The 18,812-nt window shown below is 54.6% G+C and overlaps 1 protein-coding gene and 1 pseudogene across 10 annotated transcripts in view; both read left to right on the top strand.

The window, feature by feature from the left end:
* LOC105483405 (mitotic arrest deficient 1 like 1) overlaps positions 1–18,812 on the top strand; it is a 419,765-nt gene that overhangs the window by 19,714 nt on the left and 381,239 nt on the right. The window lies entirely within an intron of this gene.
* LOC139362964 (leydig cell tumor 10 kDa protein homolog pseudogene) lies at positions 6–17,234 on the top strand (annotated as a pseudogene).

An 18,812-nucleotide genomic window follows, 5' to 3' on the forward strand; every position in this document is an offset into this window, starting at 1 on the left:
GGGCAGGTGCCTCCGGGGTCCCGCCTTCTCTGAAGGGTCGCCGGGGAAGAGCAGAGCCAGCCTCTGGCTCCCTGGCACTGTCTCCAGCCAGGCATCTCTGTGGCTGGTGGGGGGTGTTTGTCCCGGCTGCTCAGGTTTAATGAGGCCTTTCCCAGCGGGTGGGGCAGTGGAGCCGGGCGACTCATCCTGCTGAAGCCTTAGTAACATCTTCATTGAGAAGTAGAATATCCACAGCAAACCAGTGGCAGGCATCTGATTGCCCTGCATTGTGGGCTTTGTGAAAAGACTCTTTTTGGTGTATACTGAGGAAGTAATTGCTTTTGGGGGAAATCATTCATATTAGGGAACTGTAACCAGTGGAGATGAACTGAGTTTTTAGAATTAAGAAAAACCCACCGTATTAGGCTGTTCTTGCATTGCTGTGAAGAAGTACTGGAGACTGGGTAGTTATGAAGGGAAGAGGTGGAATAGGCTCACGCTTCTGCAGCTGTACAGGAAGCGTGGTACTGGCATCTGCTTGGCTTCTGGTGAAGCCGCAGGGAGCTTTCAGTCGTGGCGGAAGGTGAAGGGGGAACAGGCACGCCACGTGGCAAAAGCAGGAGTGAGAGAGTGTGCGAGAGAGAGCGAGTGTGAGTAGCGTTGGGAGGGAGGTGCCACACACTTCTAAATAACCCGATCTCATGAGAACTCCCTGTCATGAAGACAGACCCAGGCTGTGAGGGATCCGCCCACGATCCAAACACTTCCCACTGGGCCCCACTTCCAGCACTGGGGATTACACTTCAACATGAGGTTTGGGCAGGAACACAGATCCAAATGGTTCTCACCCACCATAGTGGAAGACAATTGTCTGGTTCTTGTAGCAGCCTCTTCAGCCAGTCTGTGCCAAGCTGAGTGCCAGCATGTGGGTGGAGGGATGTGGGGTGGAGCTGCCGGGGGACCACCCTGGGTGCTGGGGATGGCATTCTTAGAGGGCAGGACCATTCCCAGGTCTGGTCCTGTCTGTCTTGCTCCATCCATCCCAGGGCCCTGCGCTCATCTTTCTCCAGCAGCTGCTCAGTTGGCCCCTGCCCTTCAGCCGCTGGGCCCCTGCAGGTGACCGCCTCCTGGTCTGGACCCCTCTGGTCTGGACCCCTCTGTGTGGTTGCCCTGTGTGCGCCAGGTCTCCAGGAGGTACAGGAGTGGTGCTTTTGAAGGAGCCATCGGAGCCCGGGGCTTGGGGCCTGTGGTGCTGGTGCCGAGGCAGCCTCTTGTGTTTGCTTGTGAGATTTCAAGGCTTCCCGCTTTTTGCCTGTCTTTCCTGATGCTCTTGGAGACTAAGCTGAGAATGAGACTGTCTGAAAGAGCTATCTTTGACCACAGCATCCGACTGCTAGTCCTGGGCTCCACTACCTTCTCATCAGCATTACTGGCTTCAGTTCTCTGTCACCTGAAAGTGCCCTTTCATTTTCTTTGAGCTTTGCTAAGTCAGAGCACGGCCCGGGCTGCTGTCTCCTCTTGAGCTCCCCCTGTAGAACACAGGCTTCTGTAGGGCCGCCTCAGTGGGGCCTAAATGCTTTGTGCTTCTGTCTGTTCTCTGGGCTTATTAATTGCTTGGAAGGTGACCCTTCTGCTTCTAGGAATACTCTGGCCAGATGAAACCTTCGTGACTTCTTTCCTGTGAAGGGACATCAGAGGCCCCCACGTGCCTGAGGGCCTGGCCCTGTGGGAGGGTCAAGTGTGCAGTTTGCCCTGGAGCACTGGGTGTCAGTCAGGCACGTAGCCCTGGCGCAGCTGGCTGCTGTCTCTGGTTGGTTACAAAGTACTGCTGCTCCTTTCGGCCCTGTTCGCGCATCTGAGCGCCCTGCCTGGGCGTGGCTTGTGTGAGGGCGAACTGGCCTGGGGGTGCTGCCTGGGTGTGGCCAGTGTGAGGGCAAGCTGGCCTGGGGGTGCTGCCTGCCTGTGTGTTCCGTGTTCACTCTGCCCTCCCTGGTGGCCAGGCCCTGGATGAGGGAGAGGAGGGGTTGGTCTGCAGGACTGGTGGAGGTGGGCTGCCTGTGCCAACCACCGGCTTAAAAGTGGGCGGGAGGCAAGTGGAATGCATGTGTGGTGTCCTGCAGCTTTGATGAGGAAAACAGATAGTGCTTTAGAGGCTTGATTCAACCCACCCTCCCACTCCTCGCAACAGTAAAACCGGTGTCAAGTCACTGTGCTGCTCTGGGCCAGTGTTCCCTTTATTGAAAGGGAGACATGGAGCTCTTCTCCCCCACTGCGTGTGAAAATCCGACGCAATCCTTTGTTTGTGGAGGGCCCTGTGAGTTGGAGAGGGCTGGTGTGAGCGTCCTCTCTGAGCAGCCGGAGGCTGATGGCCAGGAAGGCGGATGGAACCGTCTTCGCTGTGGGGGTCGACTCCTGGTCTCCTGCGTTGGCCTTGGCCATGGGCCTGGTAGAGGGCAGGTTTCCTCATGTGCTGGGTTGCCTGCCGTGCCTGGGCCCCTTCAGGGCTCCCGCCGCTCACCGCATTGTGCTCCACAGGGCGGTTGTCTGAGTGTGGTCTGCATCAGGGCCTGATCTCGGGTGACTCACAGTCGACATCAGTGGGGGTGCTGCTTATGTCGCAGTCCATGGGAATGCAGGCTGGCGGTCCTGAATACAGCTCATAGAATCACCGGGATGGTTTGGTAACCCTGTGCGTTTCTGGCTCTGCACAGTGGCTCACACCTGTAATCCCAGTGGTTTGGGAGGCTGCAACCGGGGGATTGCTGTAGCCTAGATGTTTGAGATCAGCCTGGGGAACGTAGTTGAGACCCTGTTTGTACAAAAAAAAAGAAAAAATTATCTGTGCTCAGTGGTGCGCACCTGTAGTCCCAGCTACTCAGGAGGCTGAGGTGGGAGGATCACCTGAGCCCAGGAGGTCAAGCTGCAGTGAGCTGTGACTGCACCCCTGCACTCCGATGACAGAGTGAGTCCCTGTCTCTAAAACACAAAAACAAAAACCAAAGTGCATTTCTGGGTAAGCCCCACATGCCCTGGGCTTGCTTTTCTGATTGTAGGGACCAGGTTTGGGCAGGTCTTATGATTTTGGAAGCCCATGTCTGGCAACATTGAATGTGGTGATGAAGTGGGCAGCAGGGACACAGATGTGGTGAGAAGCTGGGACTGTGGGGGCCATGGGGGCCACAGGTGCCACAGGTGCCACAGATGCCACTTGTGGTCCCCATGGGAGGGCTGAGTGCACTTGCCGTTCGTGTGTGGAGACATGTGTGCCTCTGTGGGTGAGCTCAGGGATCCCCCTCCTCCCAGCCATGGGGACCTGAGGTGACATCAGATGTCCTGGAAGCAGAGGGCTCTGTGGCTGGGAGTGCCCTGGGCCTGTGCCGGCTGGGCTGGCGTCTCCGTGCCTCCGGGCCCATGCTGTGTTGGGATTTGGGGCCTGCCGAGGCCCCGGCCCCGTGGGTGCAGAGGAGCTGCTGCCACTAGGTGGCGCCCCTGCCTTGGTGATCCTTCCCACAGCGGCTTCCCTTGGGTCTCTCTGGCCTGGTGGACCTGCTGTTGTCCCACCATGGGACTTGCTTGCTGACACCGGGGTTTGGGTCGATGGGGATGTGAGGGGCTTCTGGCCGCTGTTCCTGACTGCCTTCAGGGGGTGCTTCTGGCTGACCCATGTCTGCCTTGTTTCTGACCGGTGTGTTGGGGCCCTCAGGCCCGTGGGCTGTGAGATCCTGGCGTTGAGGCCAGACGTCCTCTGCGCAGGCCCTTCCCTAAGGACAGGGTGCTGATGTCCTGCAGTCCTCAGAGGGCTCTTCAGCCTCGCCCCGGGCTTGGATGAACCCTGGCTGAGCCCTAGGAGAGAGTGGCCTGGTCACCTTCTTCCCCATGTGGGGCTTCTTAGGTCTTAGGAGAGGAGGCTGGGTGAGTTGGCTGGGGTGAATCAGTGAAACCATGGGAAGACCCTGTGGCACGAGGTCCTTATGTGTCACACAGGCCTGGGCACATGTGACATGTGCAGCACACGGGGTCATGTGGCCTGGGGGCATATTAGTTTCTACGACTTTGAAGTCACAGGCAGGGAGGGACACTGCGTGAACACACGTGGGGAAGGGCAGGATGCCAGTGCCGGGAGTGTGGTGTGGACACCCTCACCCTTAGGGTGTTGGGAGTTGGGCTGAGGGAGTTAGCAGCAGTGCGAGGCGTGTGTCTGGAGGCAGCGATGTGATCAGCTTGGTCTCCCAGGAGCATGATCTGTCTTGGGGAATGATTTGTGGGTGAGGAAAGTGGATGCCAGCACACAGCCTTTGAGGTATGTGTCAATCTAGGCAAGACCTCAGGGGCACAGGAGGAGGAGGAGGAGTAATAGAGAGAGGCCAGTGGGAAAGATGGCGTGAGGCTGGAGGCCATCTGGAAATGCAGGGTGCTTCTCTTTGGAAAATCACCTGTTTCAGTAGAATGAAAGGGGGTGCAGGCCATCTCCGTAGGAGAGCAGCACAACCATTTGTAACAATCCAAAACTTGTTTGTGATTGGAAATTCTCAGCAAGCTAGGAAGAGAAGAGAAATTCCTCAACCAGGTAAAAGACACCTGCAGAAAACCACAGCTGATATAATACAAGGTGAGACTGACTGCATCCCTGACACGGACACCAGGCAAGATGTCTGTTCCCATCATCCCTTTTTGCACTGTGCTGGAGATCTTCAACATTATAGTTAGGGAAGCAAAAAGAAAAGATGGACAGACTGGAAAGGAGAAAGTAAAACTGTACCTGGAGACATCATAATTATGTATAGAAATTCCCAGGGAATCAATGACAAGCCAGTAGGACTAAACCGTGAGGTTTACAGGGTCACAGGTTACAAGGACAATGTACCAAAATAGGTTACGTTTCTGTATGCTAGCAGTGAGCCACTGGAAGTACATACCACACATGATGGCATCAAAGTCCATGAAATATTAGGGATGCATATAAGAAAATCTGTGTAAGATTTGTACACTGAGAGGCTTAAGACGCAACTGAGACATTAAAGATCACCTGATGTAGAAAAATGGAGACATTGTAAGAGGAAAAATGAACTCTTTGCCCCTCTGCTCTCACACAGCCTCTGACACCAGATACTGGAAGGTTTCCCGTACACCAAGCAGTTCTCCAGGCGACACCAGCTGGGTGTCCTGCAGCCTCATCTGCACACTCTCCACCTGGAGTTCCATCAGCTCCTGCTGGGTCGGGGCCCAGTCCCACACGTCTATGCCCCCTTCAGATTCCAGGTGCAAGTAGTGGGCCGGCATCTCTCCTTCATTTTGCTGTTTTCTTCCCTTCCCCTGTCACTGACGTCAGCTGTACTTCTGACTGATAGGCTATTAAATGAGGCTCGTACTTCCCACTCCTTGGGTTTCATTAATTTGCTAGTGTGGCTCACAGAACTCAGGAAGATGCTTTGTTACGTTTAGTCATGTGTTATAAAGGACATTACGAATAATACAGGTGAACAGGTCGGTAGAGTGAGGTATGGGGAGAGGCGCGGAGCTTCCGTGCCCTCTCTGGACATACCACCCTCCGGGAGCCTCCGTGTGTGCAGCTCTGAACCCTGGCCTTATTTATGGGTTTTTGTGGAGGCTTCGTTACAGAGGCATGATTGATTACACCACTGGCTGTTGGGAATCCACTCACCCTTCGGCACCTCTCCCCTCCGAAGTTGAGGGGTGGGACTCAGAGTCCCAACCCTCTCATCCCGCCTCGGTGTTTCGGATGACCACCCTGTCTGAAGCTGCCTGGGGGCTGCCAACTGGCAGTCAGCTCATTAGTTCCCAAAAGACTCTCTTCTCACCCCAGATAAAGAGCTGCATGTATGTCAGGGAACGGAAAGACCAAATATGTATTTCAGAGTATCATAAAGGTACTGTGTTCTTGTATTGGAAGATTCATTATTGTTAAGATGGCAGTTTGCTCAAAGTGACCCAAATATTTCACATAATCCCAATCAAAGTCCCAGCAGAAAGTGATGAACCGATCTCTAAAATTTCTTTTTTCTTTTTTGATATGGAGTCTCGCTCTGTTGCCCAGGCCGGAGTGCAATGGCATCATCTCGGCTCACAGCAACCTCTGCCTCCCCTGTATCTGGGATTACAGTCTCATGCCACCATGCCTGGCTACTATTAGTATTTTTAGTAGGGGCGGGGTTTTGCCATGTTGACCAGGCTGGTCTTGAACTCCTGACCTCAGGTGATCCACCTGCCTCGGCCTCCCAAAGTGCTGGGATTACAGGTGTGAGCCACTGTGCCTGGTTGACAATTCTAAAATTTCTATGGGAATATAAAGCACCTGTAAATTGTTATAGCAATAACAGTTTAGAAAAAGAACAAGTTATAGGGCTTACACTGGCCAATTTCAAGACACATTGTAAATTGCATAAATTGAGACAGTGTGGTATTAAGTGTAGACATCCGTAAATCAGTGGAACAGAGTAGAAAGTTCAGAAATGATTTAAGAATTCAGCGTTGATGGTTGTCAAAAGTGTCAAGGTAATTCAGTGGGAGAAAGAGTCTTTTCACCAAGCGTGGTAAACCAGTAGGCTGTTTGTGGCGAGGATGAGCCTTGACACCTGCCTCCTGCTGGACACAAGATTTAACTCAAATGATGCATAGACTTATGTGTGAAAGTCACAAACTCTAGAAGCTAGGGTTTGGCAAAGAGGTCTTACGATACAGCGAGCATGAACCATACATGAAAAAAATTGATAAGTTAGACTTCATCAAAATTGAAAACTGCTCTCAAAAGACACAAAGTGAAAAGACAGACCATAGACTAGGAAAATATTTGCGAGATATTAACATGTATCTGACCAAAGACGCGCTCCAGGATACAGAAAGAACTCTTACGAATTAGTAAGATTACCATAGCTTAAAAAATGGTCAAAAGACTTTTAACAGATACTTTATTATTTATGTATTTATTTTTTTGGAGATGGAATCTCACTCTGTTGCCCAGGCTGGAGTACAGTGGCACGATCTTGGCTCACTGCAACCTCCGCCTCCCAGGTTCAAGCAGTCCTCCAGCCTCAGCCTCCCAAGTAGTTGGGGTTCCAGGCATGCACCACCACGCCTGGCTAATTTTTGTATTTTAGTAGAGACAGGTTTCACCATATTGGCCAGGCTAGTCTTGAACTCCTGACCTCAGGTGATCTGCCTGCCTTGGCCTCCCAAAGCACTGGGATTACAGGTGTGAGCCACTGCACCTGGCCTGCTTTTCACAGCTTTTCACAGATACTTTACAAGAGAAGGTGTACAAATGGTAAATAAGGACATGAAAAGATGGTCAACATTGTTAGTTATTAGGGAATGCAAATTAAGACTGTAATCGCCCAACAGGGTTCTTCTTGCTGCCCAGAAAGGCAACGTGCCGAGAACGGCAGGTGTGGCAGCAGAGAAGGAGTTTAATGACTGCAGAGCCAGCCAAGGGAGGTGGACGGGAGATAACTCTCACATCTGTCTGCCTGAGAATTCAGAGGCGAGGGCTTGAGGGTGTTTTGGCGGGCAGTGGCCTAGGGAGTGGTGAGTGCTGATTGGTTGTGTTGGGGATGCAGTCATAGGGGTGTCAGGACTGTCTTCATGCAGCTGAGTCAGTTCCTGGGAGATGGGGTCACAGGTCCCGGTGGCATCTCTCGATCTGCTGAAATGCTAAATCTGAAAAATATCTCAAAGACCAGTTTTTTAGGTTTTGCAGCAGTGATGTCTGCAGGAGCCGTTAGGGAAGTTCCGAATCTCACAATGTCTGGTTACGGGACTCCGGGCAGCAGGCACCGTAGAAGAGCAAGCTAAGTCAGCAGGGAAGGTCGTGGCTTAACCGGGCCTGTTCTTTAGCAAAGTTCAGGCCCCTGTAGTAATGCCGGTCTTAGGAATGTGGCCTTAATCTCCAAACAGAGAGGGAGTGTCAGTTTTCCTTGCTTTGAAGCTTAACTATAAACTAAATTCCTCTCATAGTTATCTTGGCCTCTGCATTAGAATAAGCAAAAAAAAAAAAAAAAAGAAAAGAAAAGAAAAAAAGGATTGCTCCTATGAGGTTAAAAGCAAGATGGAGTCAGTAATGTAGATTTCTCTCAGTACTTAAAATTCTGTAAAGATGGTTTCAAGACCGCAGTGAAATACCACTGTGTACCCAACAGAATGGCTAAAATTAAGCAAATTGACCGTCCTGACTGCTGGCAGAGATGCTGAGCAGCCAGGCCTGTCAAACGTTGCCCCTGGGAGTAGGAAATGGTGCGGCCACTTTGGAAGTGGTTTGGTAGCTTTGTACACACTTACGGTATGACCTGGCAGTTCCATTCCTTGGTATTTAACCCAAGAGAAAATGCGACCTCACGAAGATTTGTACAGGAATGTTTGTAAGAGCCTTATTCTAACAGTCTGGGAGCAGGAACAACTCAGATGCTTGTCAGCAGGTGAAGGGGTATGTGGACCGTGGCGTCTCCACGCAGTGTAACACGCGGCATCGGCTGTGCTTGGAAACATGAACGAATCTCTTGCTGAGTGAAGGAAGCCACAGTTACTGAGTTTATACTTACTATACCATCCCATTTATTTGAACTTTTAAAAAAGGTAAAACTGAGCAACAGTGACAAAAAGCAGGTCAGTGATCCCTGGAGTCTTGTGCTGGGATATGTTTGGGGCCTTATGGGGTGCTACCTTTTGACGTGATGGAGGTGACAGCTGCACAGGTGTACATGCAGCAAAGCTCTTGACACTGCTGTTGTGAAACGGTTCACGTGTGTGATTATACCTCACCCAAGCTGGCCTGTCAACAGCAAGTGGTCCGCTGTTCGGATTAGCTGTGAGGGGAAGGAAAATTCCTTAGTGGCGACTTGGACTGAATTGGAGAGTGGCCTGGGGGTGCTATTTAAAGCCAGCCTTCATTTGGGGAGGGACCCATCCCCTGAGTTTATGGAAGGCCTAAGACAATGGCTGCCTGGACCTCCTGGGTCTTTGGCACATCACACGAGTGCTTTGAGGAGTGGCAGCATGTGGGGTCAGGTGTAGGCTGCAGGGGGTCAAGGAGTTTTACATTTGATTAAAAGCAGAACAAGCTACGTGAATGCAAATGAATGGAATGAAAAGTGGAACGTGGTCTTCCTTTCCTTCCCTCCCTGGTGACCTCTCTCAGGGCTGGGTGCCCCGTGTCACAGCTTCCTGGCCATCGTCACCTGTGTTCTCATTACTCCTGGGGAACTGTTCCAGAACAGAACTGACTGCCCCGGAGGCGGGCGGCAGGGCATGCTGTGCTTGGCCCCAGTTCGTCTTTCTAGGCAATGCCTGATGAGTTTCTTGTGTGTTGTTCTGGAAATGTGTGTGCATACAAGCTCTTTATGTACTCCCATCACCTTTTAAAATTGGGGCTCCTTCCACAGTTTTATTCTGCAACTGTTTTCACTCAGTTTTTGACAGTTTTTTGGCACCAGCACAGGCTGGTCTGCTGAACTACTTTAAAGAGTGCAGACGGACTCAGACTCCAGCAGCCCCTGTTGATGGACACTTAGGGTGTTTCCAGCTTTTTCCCCCAATTAGCCATGCTATGCTGGTTGGGTAAATTCTTAAAAGCAGAATTTTTAATTTAAAAGAAATGTGCATTTGAGACTGATAGCTGGTGCCATACCGCCCTCCCGGAAAGCATGACTGCTGTGCGCTCCCGTCACGGCGTGTGACTGCCGTCACCTAATTGGGGTGGTGTGCTTTCAACGTTTCTAGAGAGATTCACCTCGAAGTCACAGTACGATGAGGAGAGCAGGCATCTTCAAAGGCTTGGCTTTTCAGAAATGTCATTTAGCAGCTCCCACTGAGGGGGACCCTATGAAATAGGAAGGGAGTGGGTGTCAAGTCCTGCAGCCAAACCCCCACTTTAGGGAGGAAATCATTTGCTCGTGGCCAAGATGCCGCTGTTTTTGGCTCCTTGCCCGTCCCGTTGTGCCTGAATCTGGCCTCGTTTCCCACCCCGCCGGCTGGGCGTTGTACCTGTCAGCAGGGCCAGGCCTGAGGGGGGCTGAGGAGGGCTGCAGAGGAGGCTAGACTGGGGAGGTGGAAGGTGGGCATTGCCAGCTCAGAGGCCTGGCAGCTGTGCCCACCTGGAACTGCTGACCCATCCTCTGGAGTCAAAGCCGGGCACCTGTCTGTGCTGACCTGGACATTTTCCCAAAAACATCTATAGACTGGCCAGATGACAAGTCTCAGGGCCCAGCTTCCCTGATGTGTGAGGCCAATTAGGAGGACAGTGAGGGGATGCATGATTTTCCTCCAAGGAAGGGTCTAATTGACCAGCCCGGACACTTTTATTATCCTAGTTACCGTGCACGTGATTTGTAATTACCCGGCTGTTGCGTTGATCAATACCAGACGCCCTGGTAGTGCTTGGGAAGGTGGGCGACTGTCAGGTATGTTGGTCCCTTTTAATTGGCGCCAATTTGATTTTCTTCGGGGCATGGGAGGAGGAGGGGAGAAGCATTTGGCCTTCTGGGTACTTGTGTGAACGCAGCCCTTTCTTCTGGGCCTGCATGCCGGATGCCTCGGGGTCTGGGCCGCGTTACCCCTTTTGGTTTGTTCATTTGTTCACTCATTCGTTCACCATGAGCTGCTCTTGTGGAGCCCATAATCTGGAGGGAGAAGGATGCCCCAGGCCTGTGTGTCTGGTGTGCAGGTCCCAGGCCCCTGGAGCTGGAGAGTGGCGAGCGTGCTTCCCTCCAGAGGTGCAGGCCAGGGCGGGGCATGGGCCAGGTTCCCAGCTCCATCCTCGTCCGGAGCTGCAGGCCGAGGCGGGACATGGGCCGGGTTCCCAGCTGCATCTGAGCACGGTGCCTGCCATCTCTCCTCCTCTCAGCCCCAGCTCCTCCTGTGGCTGTGTCCTGGCCGCTTTCTGCCTTGGGGTTGTGTTGGTTTTCCGTCAACTCCTCCTCTTAATCCTGAGCTTTGTGAGTTAAGAGCCGGGGTGTCCCTTTAGCGCCCCTGTGCCGGGCGTGCAGTAGGCGCGTGCTGAGCCTTTGAAGAGTGGAGGATTGAGCGAGGGCATCTCTGTGCCTTGCAGTTGGTGGTGATGTATGGGCTGAGCCTCCAGCGCTCTTGGCTGCTGTGACAGGACCCCCTGGGGTTACTCGAACTGCACTATCCCAGTGAGACCCCCAAAGCAAGGCCAGCAGAGAGCTTCCTGACAGCTGCCTTACTTTGGAGACGGCCCTGGCTGGGGTGCAGCCTGTGTGCCTCTCCGCCCCCTTGTAAAGCTTCAGATGGGTGTTCCCAGCAGCGCCGACAGGCTCACGCTGCCCTGTTGGACTTCATTCCAGGTTGGGTGGGGCCGGCTGGAGACTGTCAGAGTCTGGGGGCGGTGCTGTGGGTGTTGGAACCCCGTAGGGAGAGGTGAGAGAAGTGCTTCCCCGAAGAGACCGCGGGGCTCCACGCCGGCATGTGCCTGGCTGCACAGACAGCTGAGTGCCCCGCGGCGTGTCTGGGTGGGAACGCTCTGGGTCTCACCTGGTCTCGGAGCACTTTTTGGGGCTTTTCTCCAAGCTTTGTAGATACAGCTCTTTTACTTCTAGGCCTCTTTTTAAATTGATTTTAAAAGTCTAAGGCTAGATAGTGACAGGCTTTAGACAAGTCTGGCTACTGTAGGTTCCAGGATTTATTTTAGAGGAGGCAGTGGCATCCCCGGTGGTTTCTAGGCTGGTTTTTACTCATGGGTGCTTACTGGGGTCCTGTTATGTGCCGGCCCCTCCTTGTGGGCTAAGGGCTCCCAAGGTGTCCAGGTCCCTACTTTTACAGGTAGAGTAGGGGGTGCCCTGGCCTGGAATGGAGGAAGGGTCTGGGCAGCTTTGTGACAGGGCTGGTAGGAGGGGGATTTTGACAGGCGACTTGAAGCCAGCGCCAGCCAAGGGCCAGAGGCAGAGAAGCTGAAGGCCTCCCGTGGGCAGCCCACCACTGCCTGCCCTTCTCTCCGAGGACTTCCCAACAGTGCCATGGCCTTTGGAGGGCTAGGGTCTCAGGCAGGCTACGGGCAGCTCCACAGCTCCTACCCGACACTCTTCAACGTCAGCTTTGGGGCTGTGAGGTGTGACCTCTACAGGATCACCTGCGGTCACTCCCTACGGCCAGCTGTAGCTGTCATTTGTGTCAGGAGCTGCTGGTCTTGCCTGGACCACTCACCTTCCCACCCTTCACCCACCCTGCATGGCCTGGGTTCTTGGGAGGAGCAGGAGATCCTGAGCTGTTGAATTCCTGGAACCTGTGATCAGGTGGCATCCGTATCCCGCTCCTCCCAGCCCCTGGACGCTTCTCACTGGTGTGGCCTCCTGGAAACAGGTGCCCTGATTCTGCTGGACAGGCAGGAGGGGAGGCTGGGCTGAGGAGTGGACCGGCCTTTTCATGCTCAGTGGCTGCGGGGGGCCGTGTGCATGAAGCAGGTGGTCCTCGCGGTAGTGCCGTTTGTGCAGAGCCGTGTTGGGAACAGCGGGCTTGTGTTAACAGAAGTGCTGTGAGATGATCACTTCATCACGAGCCAGTCAGCACCAGCCTGTGGGGTGGCTGATGTGGACTCAGTGATCTGACTTTCCTGGCTTTTGTTTAATGATGTTTCCACTGTTACCCAGGTGCAGAGCTCTGACCTCCCATGGTCAGAAGTACCGTGTGCGTGTCTCATCTGGGCAGCATGCAGAGACCTTTGCCAGCAGCTGTGTGTGGACCCTGGGACTCTGTTACATGGCCGGGTGCTGAGGGGCAGGGGTCCGAGCCAGGCCAGCAAGCCTTCCTTAGACCCCCTGTGTGCAGGCCTGGTGCCCGGTGTCGGGGACCCATTGGAGAACAAGATCAGGCTGTTGCCATGAGACTTTCGTCTGGTGGGGAGTCCTGAGAAGGACGTAGATGAGGTGGGGAAGAGGTTCCAGGTGAACGCAGGTGTCCACCCCGCATTCCAGGGTGGCAGGTGGCCCGGGGCAGGTGTGGAGTGGTTGGGTGGGCACCCTGCATGCTATGTTAGTGTAGGGTGGTGCACACCTGGCCGGCAGGCCTTGCTTCCGCTCTTCACCCTCCACCTGTCGAGGGTGCGCCCTGGGAGTGGGTGGAGGATGATGGGCATGCGTGGGAAGAGCTCTGAGATCCTTGGCCTCATGGAGAGCGTTGGGCAGTTACCCGTCCCCTGCCCTTGGGCCTTTGTGAGTGTGGCTTCCTGGAACTCTGGGGGATTTGTCCCCAGTGACTGCAGGGGGCTCTCCTGTCCCTTTTATTCAAGCTCCACTGTCTGCCCTAAGCTGGGGACTGGTCCAGCTGACCTGGACAGTACGGCACGTGGGCCCTGCCGGTCAGCGTGGTGTTGGGAAGCACTTGGGTGGGTGGTGGGTTGGGTTGTGGCCTTACCGCAGAGCCTGGGCTGCAGCTGAGAAAGCCGTCTCCTAGGACCAGGACTCTGGGTTTGGGAGGCTGGCGGTCTTGGCCCAGCAGTTCAGTGGCTGCCCGGTGTGTCTGCCTGGCCTGGCCCTCGTCTGCTTGCTGCCGTCTGGGAGGCACTTCTGCCCTTGCCCAGGCGGGGCACTGCGGGGGCGAGGACGCGGCGTGGAAGACTGCTGATTCAGGAATCAAAACTCCAGGGGCATCCGTGTAGCAGAGTGATTCTAAGATGATTAAGAAAACCATCGATGATTTAAAGTGTTCACTGCAGTCCTTATTGAGTGATTTGCCACGTGCAGGGCATGTGGGGGTGGCGCACCGGGCTGCAGACATCCTTCATGACAGCAGGCAGGGGACCTCCTAGGAGTCTTGGCTGTGACAAGTGAGGTGTGAGGGCTAGAGAGGTGAACGTGTGGAATCTGTGACCCAGAAGTAGCACACTCCTTTCTTGGAAAGCAGTTAGGTATTCCATTCCTTAGTCCATATGCCGTCGTTTAAAACGGCCAAAACCAGAGGCCTAGAGAATGTACCTGGAAGATGCAGTGAGACCATTTCTGATCCTTGTGGCCTTTCCGGGGCTCAGTTTCCTCGCTTTGGAAAGGCCATTTTGGCAGAGGTCTGCTGTGAGGCATCTCCCTGCAGGTGCAATTGGGGTTGTGCGTCTTTCTCAGGCTGGCATCACACAGGCCCCAGTGCACTCTGGCAAGGCTGGGAGGACTGTGACGGGGGGACCCGCTGCCTGCCCTCAGCCTGTCGGGCCCCACAGCGTGTCTCTCTGTGGACTGGTCGCCGGCTTCCTGTGGCCTGTGTGTCCTGGAGCTTTGGAACCCTGTTCGGTAGCTTGGAGCTCGTGAGCCCAAAGGGCAGGGGCCTGGTTCCTCGCCCATCCTTGCCCAGCCTGATGGCCCGTGCCTGTGAACTGTACGTGGGCACCTGCTTTAACCCCTGCAGGAGTAGGGGCCACCAGGAGCATGTGGCTCTGGGCCTCCCTGGTAGAGTCACTCACTGGCAGGAGAACTGAGTGGGACCCACCAGGCAGTGTCTGTCTCGTGGACGCCCGTGGACCTGCAGCCTGGAGAGGGGGCCTGAAGTGTGTTCCGCGCTCTTGACCCCCAGGAAGCACTGGCCTCTGTTGAAAGCCTCCTGCCGCAGAGCGCTGTTGCTCTCCCGGATGGACGGCCGTGTGGGCTCCTTGCTCCAGCGATGCCAGTGCTCCTGCTGCTGTGTGTGGCTGGCTCCCCTTTGTCTCAGCCCTGGGCTTAGAGCAGGCCAGGTGCTCAGGCAGTGCTTTTGTTGATTGAAGGGGGGTGTGTACCTGGCTGCAACCTGTGGAGAGTGTGAATGGCTGGCAGAAGCCAAGGCGGGCTCTTGGGAGATGAGAGCAGGCGGCCGGTCTGGAAGCTTCCGTGGGGCTGGTCAGCTCCGGCTAGCTCTTCCTGGCACAGATCCACGCTGGGCTGGGTGCCATGGCTCACACCTGTAATCCCAGCACTTTGGGAGCCTGAGGTGGGAGGATCGCTTGAGCCTGAGAGTCCAAGGCCAGCCTGGGCAACACTGTGAGACCCCACCTCTATTTTAAAAAATAAAAATATAAAGATGGGATCATGGCGCAGGGGCAGCACAAGTTCCAGGCGCACAAGCCCGCAAAGAGCATGACGGCAGCGGCGGCCTCTGAAAAGAATCGGGGCCCGAGAAAAGGCCGTCGTGTTATCGCTCCCAAGAAGGCGCATGGTGTGCAGCAGCAAAAGTTCAAGAAGAACCTAGAAGTCGGGATCCAGAAGAAGATCGAACATGACGTGGTGATGAAAGCCAGCAGCAGCCTGCCCGAGAAGCTGGCACTGCTGAAGGCCCGTGGCACTGCTGAAGAATGGGGCGGCTGCCGCCACCTCCTCTGAGACACCTTCCTGAGGACGCTGGCCCCAGCGCAGGCCAACACCCCATCCCCTACCTCCATATGGGATCTTACAAGTGATCCCACAGGCTGCACTGTCAGGAAGAGGACCCGTCCCCCAGCACTGGGCTTCATCTAGAACTTGAGTGGGGGCCAAGGGTGCTGAGAACCCAGCAGTGACCAGGAAGATACAGTCACCAACTTCATCTGTCCCCATGCCCCTTCCCAGGTCCTGCCTCCACAGGTTTAACCCAGAACAATAAACCTGGCTTTGTCCCCCCCCCCAAAAAAAAAAAAATATATATATATATATATACACACACACACATACACACACACACACACATATATATATAAAGATAACTGCCCCCCCACCCCCCAAAAAACAAAACAAAACCCAAACTCATGGTGGACCTCGGGATGGGCGGGCGCGCTCGTGGGGCAGAGCTGGGTGTGGCTGCCCCATCCTGGGCCTGTTCCCAGGCCGGCTCCTAGAGCAGGGGCTGATGGGCCCTGTGGGTGTGGGGAGATGGGGTCCGTCACAGGCTGGGGCCTGGGACCCCGGGGCTGGGACCTGGGGGCTGGGACCGGTCTTGGTTCTCAGGCAGGGAGGGGTTGTGAACTCTGTTTGGGAATGTGTGTTTGAAGTGTCAGTGATGTAGCCAGAAGGAGGTGTCAGACAGCAGCCCGTGTCAGGCTAATGTGGCTCCTAGAGGAGCCCTAGGGCTGGCCTGCCCAGTGAGGGGCTGGGATGAGCCGGCCTAGGGGAGTGGCAGAGCAGGAGGAGCAGATAGCTGGCCCGAGTCTGGAGGGATTTTGGCTTTTGTGGGTAGCTTTGAGCCTGAGGGCCAGTGCCCCACCAGGTCAGAGAGCTCTGCAGCCCACCAGTCCTCGTTGTGCCTGTGTCCAACCTTGGGCCCCCGTGTGCAGGAAGAAGGTGACCGTGCAGTGCACGTCGTGTGTACCAGGCATCAGCGGCGTGATGCGTGGGTCGGGGCTGGAGATGAGAGGAGGAGTCAGGAGAGGCTAGAAGCCCCCAGAGCAGTGGGGTTTCTTCCTCTTCTTCACTGGTGAGCACTTCTTGAGCACTTAGGTGTGCAGGCCTGGTGCTGGGTACTGGGGATACAGCTGTAAGTCAGGGGCTGTTTTCCAGTCCTCTCAGATCTAGCTGGGCATAAGTCTGGTGGGTCAAGCGTGGCTCCTGAAGAGATGACAGTTGAGAGACTGGCAGCATGTTCCAGGCAGGGCGGGTGCTGGCAGCACGTGGGTTGGCCAGAGGCTACGTGTTCGGGCAGTGTTGTGTGGCTCCAGCTGGTTGTAACCACGGTTCTCCTAGGGTGTGGCAGAAGCTGGACAGGCTGGCAGGGATCTGTCCTGAGGGTAGTTTAGACCACATCCTGCAGGTCACAGGAGCTGCAGAAGGTCTTCATCAGGGAGGAATACATCTGCCATTGTGAAGGGGTCTCTTTCCTTGCTGAATTCACAGGATGAGGACCTGGCGCCTTGGCAGGACCCTGCTGGTGGAAGTCCCTGGGGCTGTCTGAACCGCTGCCGGTTTCAGCGGTCCCAAAGTCGGGGGACCCTGCTGGTGGAAGTCCCTGGGGCTGTCTGAACCGCTGCAGGTTTCAGCGGTCCCAAAGTCGGGGAGGGCGGGTGGTGGTTCCTTTTGTCAGCTGAGAGCCTCATGGGGCAGGAGCAGTGGAGTCAGTCGCATTGCAGTGAGTTAGAGTTGAGTTGCGCTGTTCCCGTGTGCACGGAGCCCTGGCCGGAGGTCTTCTGACTTCTGAAGATGGTTTGTGTTGAAGGCCAGACCCTTCCCCTGTTTTTCTGTTTCCCCTTCAGGTGAATGCCTGTTCCTTTGTGACCACCGTGTCCGTGGGTAGCACTGTGGTTTTGGAGTTCTTTTGTGACCACGGCATCCGTGGGTGGCAGTGCGGTTTTGGAGTTCCTCTGTGACCACGGTGTCCATGGGTAGCACTGTGGTTTTGGAGTTCCTCCGTGACCACGGTGTCCGTGGGTGGCACTGTGGTTTTGGAGTTCCTCCGTGACCACGGTGTCCATGGGTAGCACTGTGGTTTTGGAGTTCCTTTGTGACCACAGTGTCTGTGGGTAGCACTGTGGTTTTGGAGTTCCTCTGTGACCACGGTGTCTGTGGGTAGCACTGTGGTTTTGGAGTTCCTTTGTGACCACAGTGTCTGTGGGTAGCACTGTGGTTTTGGAGTTCCTCTGTGACCACGGTGTCTGTGGGTAGCAGTGTGGTTTTGGAGTTCCTTTGTGACCACAGTGTCCGTGGGTGGCACTGTGGTTTTGGAGACGCTCGTTTTGTTTGTTCATTTGAACATTTATTTGGAGACCTGCTGTTTGCCAGGCTTTAGGCTGGCTCTGGCGATGCCGTGACGAACACAGCACAGCCTGCCCACGTAGTGCACACACAGACAGCTTTAAACAATGAAAACAGCAGGGGGGCCTCCTCAGGTGCGTCAGTTGGAAGATGCCCAGGAGCAGTTTGCAGGAGTATCTTAGTTGGAGACAGCCTTGTTGGATATGAATGACGCTGGTGGGAATGAAGGCCAGACGTTTTTCCTGGTTTGGAAACAGGTGGCTTACAAGAGCCTCTAGAGTTTATTTGTTTAAAGACAGACCCTGTTCTCAAGAGGGTCTTCACTTTGCTGGCAGGATGGCACTGGTGACGGTGGTGGTTGGCTCTAGAGAGCTGCTGTGTAGTTGACAAAGCCCGTTGATAATCAGTGTCTCATTTGTTCTTCCTCACAATCCTGTGGACTAAGCTGGGTTCTGGGAGGAGCTGACTGGCCCAAGGGCATCCAGTGAATTTGTGGCCCTGTTGCTGGAATGCTTGGCTGATCCTGGAGCATGGTGGGCTGTGCCCTCAATAACCTCCATCCATCTGGCTGGCCACATGGTGCCATGCAGCTGGATCCTGCATTTTTGTGAGCTGATCAGCCCGATGCTGGCACTGAAAGGATTCTGTTGGGAGCTGCCATCCATTTAGCCTGAGCAGAACTCAGCACATGTGCGGGCATGAAGCCCATCAGCTGACAGCTTCTCTTTCAGACCTGATGGCTCCCAGCCGAACTCTGGCAAGAAGGGCTTACCAGCCTGCAGGACGGCTGACCTGCCTGCCTTTGCTGGGAGCCAAGCACCTCCTGGCAGGTTCTGGGATTTGGTTTTCAGTGGGAGGAGGCTCTCTGCAAGGTAGAGTAAGAGCAGTAATTACTTGGGAGAGGAAGCATTTAACTTCTGAGGCTGCAACACAATACTATCTCGTTCGCGGAGGCGGCTGAGTTAGAAGATTAGCAATTAATTTTTTATAAGGTGCAAACTACTCTTCAGTTTCATGGAACCAAACAGTCCTCCCACAGCAAGGGAGGGGCAGGCTTCCACCCCGTGTGATTTTTCGGAGCACTATTGTTTGTCTGCTTTTGAGCTGATAGGAATTATTTACGAGTCTGTGTGGAAGACATTTTGACACACAATTCTTGGTATTCCCATTTGCTCTTTCTAGTTTTTACTTTTTCTG

Source organism: Macaca nemestrina, chromosome 4 (genome assembly GCF_043159975.1).
Source record: "Macaca nemestrina isolate mMacNem1 chromosome 4, mMacNem.hap1, whole genome shotgun sequence".
Taxonomy (NCBI): domain Eukaryota; kingdom Metazoa; phylum Chordata; class Mammalia; order Primates; family Cercopithecidae; genus Macaca; species Macaca nemestrina.